The 5,464-nt window shown below is 46.2% G+C and overlaps 1 protein-coding gene across 1 annotated transcript in view; it reads left to right on the top strand.

Annotated features, from left to right (window-relative positions):
• The first annotated feature begins 3,531 nt into the window (after positions 1-3,531).
• Positions 3,532-5,464, top strand: part of KIAA0355 (KIAA0355 ortholog) — a 96,932-nt gene continuing 94,999 nt past the window's right edge. Inside the window, exon 1 of the mRNA XM_011982308.1 lies at positions 3,532-3,585. The gene's annotated coding sequence lies outside the window, so the exon portion shown is untranslated. The remainder of the gene's footprint in view (positions 3,586-5,464) is intronic.

Below are 5,464 nucleotides of genomic sequence, written 5' to 3'. Positions count from 1 at the left end.
CAGTCCCCATGAAACTGCTTGCTTCTGGTTGCATTGAATAAGCTGATAGACATTGGGAAGTAATGACAGATAAGCTGCTCCTAAACTGTTCATCCAGGGAATCCAGCCTGCAGTTCTCGGGAGACTTCCTGGAGAAGGCCGTTCTTGAGCTGAGTACCGTGGGAAAAAGTAAGTCCAGTGCCACAGCAAGAGGGGAGGACTCTTGGGCAGGGGCATGACACGTCTAAAGGTGTGAAGGTGAGAGCGAGCATGAGGTATTTGAGCTGCAGGAGATTGAGGGTAGAGTCTGGACAGGTGTGAATAAGGAGTAGAGGGAAATGACATTGGAAAGTGGGACCAGTCCTTGAAATAACTGATAACAATGTCTAACTAGGCACTAACAGCACTTCAAGTCCTGTGCTGAGTCCTTCGACTCACTGTGCTAATGAGGTTTGATGCTGAGGGCTTTGTCTATATTGCCTTGTTCAATCCTCACAACAACCCTTTGATGTAGGTACTTACCTCTGGTATGTGTGGCATCATGTCACATGTCACCTGGCAGGTCTCTCTGTTTTTTTTTTTTTTTGAGATGGAATCTTGCTCTGTCACCCTGGCTGGAGTGTAGTGGCAGGCTCTCCGCTCACTGCAACATCCACCTCCCGGGTTCCAGTGATTCTTCTGCCACAGCTTCCTGAGTAGCTGGGACTACAGGCGAGTGCCACCATGCCTGGTTTATTTTTGTATTTTCAGTAGAGACTGGGTTTCACCATATTGGCCAGGCTGATCTCGAACTCCTGACCTCGTGATCCGCCCACCTCGGCCTCTCAAAGTGCTGGAATTACAGGCGTGAACCACCGCGCTGGCCTCAAGATATGAATTACCTTTTTTTTTTTTTTTTTGAGGCCGAGTCTCTCTCTCACCCAGGCTGGGGTACAGTGGCGTGATCTCAGCTCATTGCAACCTCCACCTGCTGGGTTGAAGTGATTCTCCTGCCTTGGCCTCCCAAGTAGCTGGGATTACAGGTATGCACCACCATGCCCGGCTAATTTTTATATTTTTAGTAGAGACGGGGGTTTCACTGTATTGGCTAGGCTGGTTTCGAACTCCTGACCTCAGGTGATCCGCCCGCCTTGGCCTCCCAAAGTGCTGGGATTACAGGCTTGAGCCACTGCGCCTGGCCTCTTTTCTAATTTTAAACAAATTTCTCCACTTTTGAAGTAATATGTGCTTATTTGTTTTAAAATATATATATAGGCCAGGCATGGTGGCTCACGCCTGTAATCCCAGCACTTTGGGAGGCTGAGGTGGGCAGATCACCTGAGGTCCGGAGTTCGAGACCAGCCTGACGACATGGTGAAACCCCATCTCTACTAAAAATACAAAAATTAAACGGGCATGGTGGTGGGTGCCTGTAATCCCAGCTGCCCGGGAGGCTGCGACAGGAGAATTACTTGAACCTGGGAGGCGGAAGTTGCAGTGAGCAGAGATCGTGCCACTGCACTCTAGCCTGGGTGACAGAGCGAGACTCCATCTCAAAAATAATAAATAAAATAATGTCTCCCTCTCTCAATAGATAGATAGATAGAGAGCTACACATGAAATAGGTTTATAAGTGCAGAAATAATTTCTGGAATGACAGAAAAGAAACAGTGGTTGTTTTTGGCATGAGACCCCAGAAAACCAGGCTGTTAGGCTGAGTTAGCTTTTTCTTTGCATACCATTTTGTATGGTGTGAATTTTTTTCCCTGTGTATATGTATTTTCTTTCTTTCTTTTTTTTTTTTGAGACAGAGTCTTGTTTTGTTGTCTAGGCTGGAGTGCAGTGGTACAATCTTGGCTCACTGCAACCTCCGCCTCCCGGGTTGAAGCGATTGTCCTGTCTCAGCCTCCTGAGTAGCTGGGATTACAGGTGCCCGCCACCATGCCTGGCTAATTTTTGTATTTTCAGTAGAGACGGGGTTTCACCATGTTGGCCAGGCTGGTCTCGACCTCCTGAGCTCAAGTGATCCACCCGCCTTAGCCTCCCAAAGTGCTGGGATTACAAGCGTGAGTCACCGCACCAGGCCTATGTTTTCATTTTAACAATAACTTTTATATTAAATGTCTATGATATGTACATGGCTGTTGTGTAGAGTGAACGCAGCATAGAGGTTAAGAGTGAGGACTGTGTAAGACGGCTTGGGTTCAAGGCCTGCCCCTGCCTTGACCTCAGTTTACCTCCTCTGAAAATGGAGAGGTAGTAATACCTGCCTCCTGGAGTTGTAGCGAGGCATTACTGAGTTAATATTTGTAAAGTCCTTGGAACAGTTCCCAGGAGGTATGTGTTTGTCGTTGTCTGTGTTGCTCTGTCCCTGTGCTGTGCGTGACAGTAAGTGTAAAGATGTGTCCAGCCTCTGTCTCTGATGCTCCCTGTTCATTTGGAAAGGGAGAGCACCAGCTAATGACAGAGACAGCAGAGGTTGCAGGAGTCAGAAAAGGCTCCTTGGGAGCTGAGGTGGCCGAAGATGGTTTCATCAAAACGGCAGATGTTAAATATGGGTAATTTCTAGAGGGAAAATAACACAAAGGGACTTTTTCCAAGGTTGTGTGTCCCAGCCAGCCTGAGGCAGGCAGAGGAGTCAGAAACAGGACAAGAGCTTTGAGGAGGCCTGAAATTGGGACATGTCATGTGATGGCATGTCATTGTTATATGGCAGAGTTTTTCTTGGCATATATATGAGACAATGATATGATTTGTAAATGACAGCATCTTTGACTCAATGAAGTGTGGTGGCTCTGCCTTGATGTTTGGAATGGCTGTGAGGTGTTCCTGTGTGATGTATTTAACAATCCTCGTAATGCAGGGCACGTGGGTTATTGCTCATAGCCAGTGTTGCTAGTGAGTGTTCTTGACGCAGGCTTCTACATTAACCGTGAGTCTGTTTTAGGATTCATGCCTAGATAGAGTATTGCTTTCCTTTTTTTTTTTCAGTCATTTTGATTATGTTCCTTGTGTCTGGGCCACTGTCAGGTAAGTGTTTTTTCAAATTGACAGTTGCAAAGAATCATAATGGGAAGATTTTTGAAAGTGGAATTAGAGCGAGATACTACCTGAAAGAAAATAGAATTTTCTTACTAAAAATGATTTTGGGATTAAGTACTAGCTAGATGCTAATTATGGCCAGGAAACCTGGAAATACTTGCATCTTCCCTCACCCCACCCCCAGGTCCCAGAGGTGGATGTATGTGCATGGGAACAGAGGCTGGGGAAAGCTGGCTTGGTTCCCAGATTTGGGTGCCTCAGGCTCTGGTGACCTAGGCAGGAAGAGGCGGAAGTGGTTCCTCTCACTAGCCACAAGGACCTGTGCTGCTTTTGGGTGTCAAGGTGGGAGAGAATGCGCTGCAACCTTGTGCTTGAGTCACTTTGTAATGTACTTTGTAATTCGAGGTGATGCCCCTCCTCAACTGTGTCCCTTCTGTTCTTTCCTCTGGCTTGGGGCTGAAAGAGGAGGGAGTGGTGGGCAGGGAAATGGGAGGAGCCATGACCTCTTTCCCCTCCAGCGCACAGGGCACTACTTCTTTTAGTTTGTTGCCTGGACTTAGGAGTTGGGCCCGGAGCTGCAGGAAAGTAAGTTTTATTTCTGAAAGTTGTTTTAACTTAATAGATTTTGGGGGTTCGAGGAAGTTTGTTTTCAACTAGTAGAAGACCAGAATTAAGAATTGCAGTGGAAGATGAAATGCTACCCTCTTACTAGTCCAGGGCCTCTTTCAGAGCAGTAGCTTTCATTTATGTAGACTGAGGGTATGGCGGAGGCTGTGCTTTATGGATGTAATCTTCAGCAGTACTGAGGCACAAGAGTTAGGCGACTTGCTCAAAGTTAGTAAGTGCCATTTATTCAGCTGATATTTACTAAGAGCAGGAATTCACATCTAGATCAGTCTGATTCCCATACCCATACCCGTAACTACTGCATTTTGAAAGTGTGGGGTTTCCATGAAGTTTCTTTGTATTGGAGCATCTACCTGAAAGGCGAGGAGCATTTTCTCCTTTTCCCTTATTAACGGTAAGCTCCTTGAGAGCAAGCATTATGTCTGTCTCTTCACTACTGCATCCTGGATGCTGGGAGCAGTGCTATGCACTTAGTAGAACCTTGGTGAACGTTTGAGTATGTGAAGGCTTATGGCGCAGATAAGTGGCAGAGTTGGAAGCCAGCCAGGAGGTGAACCATTGCGGGCCTGCTCTCTGGGGCTGTCTTCCCTGCCTAGCGAGTGGATGGTGAGGAATCACCTAGAATTTTCTCATTTTTTAATGTTTGACCTGCTGAAATATTTCTAGGGAAGAATGGGCTCCCTGGCTGTGACTCTGATTTTCTGTTTTTATTTTTTAATTTTTATTTTTTTGAGACAGAGGAGTCTCGCTCTGTCGCCCAGGCTGGAGTGCAGTGGCATGATCTCGGCTCACTGCAACCTCTGCCTCCTGGGTTCAAGTGATTCTCCTGCCTCAGCCTCCTGAGTAGCTGGGACTACAGGCGCCCGCCACCACACCCAGCTAATTTTTGTATTTTTAGTAGAGATGGGGTTTCATCATGTTGGCCAGGATGGTCTTGATCTCTTGACCTCGGCCTCCCAAAGTGCTGGAATTACAGGTGTGAGCCATTGCGCCAGGCGACTTTCTAGTCTTTTTGAGGGATGGGAAGGTTTGCTGGGTATGCAGAATTGGAGTCAGTGTTCTCAGCTTGGAAGAGATGTTACAATTTAGTGATAAAATTTTTTATGGATGCCTTAAATTCTCAGAAATGGTCTTGAATCTTAAGTTTATCTAAAATTTATATAATCCCTCTCCATAGTGAGAAAAAAAATTTCTAAATTATAGTTTGATTTATCTGTTAATATATAAGCTTCTGGATAAATACTTGTTTTTTTTTACCCATGTGAGGTTAATTTTGGATAGATTCCATAGTGCAAAGTTGTTAAGAGTGGCAGTATAGAATTTTTAAGTTTTCTTGGGCCAAACATGGTAGTTTATGCCTATATCCCAGCACTTTGAAGGGCTTAAGTGGGAGGATCGCTTGAGGCCAGGAGTTCAAGACCAACCTGAACAACACAGCAAGACCCCGTCTCTGCAAAAAAAAATAAAAAATTACCCAGGCATGATGGTGTGTGTCTATAGTTCCAGCTACTTGGGAGGCTGAGGTAGGAAGTTGCCTGAGCCCGGGAGATCGAGGCTACAGTGAGCCGTGATCACACAGCTGCAGTACTCTAGCCTCGGCAACAGAGCAAGAGACTGTAGGGTCTCACTGCAGCCTCAATCTCCCTGGCTCAAACCATCCTCCTACCTCAGCCTCCCAAGTAACTGGGACTACAGATATGTGCCAGCACACTGGGCTAATTTTTTTTGTTTACTTTTAGTAGAGTCGAAGTCTTGCTATGTTGCCCAGGCTGTTCTTGAGCTCCTGAGCTCAAGCAGTCTTCCTACCTTGGCCTCCCAAAGTGCTGGGATTACAGGT

The sequence above is a fragment of the Mandrillus leucophaeus genome, unplaced genomic scaffold, assembly GCF_000951045.1.
Source record: "Mandrillus leucophaeus isolate KB7577 unplaced genomic scaffold, Mleu.le_1.0 Scaffold238, whole genome shotgun sequence".
NCBI lineage: Eukaryota > Metazoa > Chordata > Mammalia > Primates > Cercopithecidae > Mandrillus > Mandrillus leucophaeus.
Note: the sequence above shows the minus strand (reverse complement) of the source record. Positions and strands in the feature narration are given on the sequence as shown.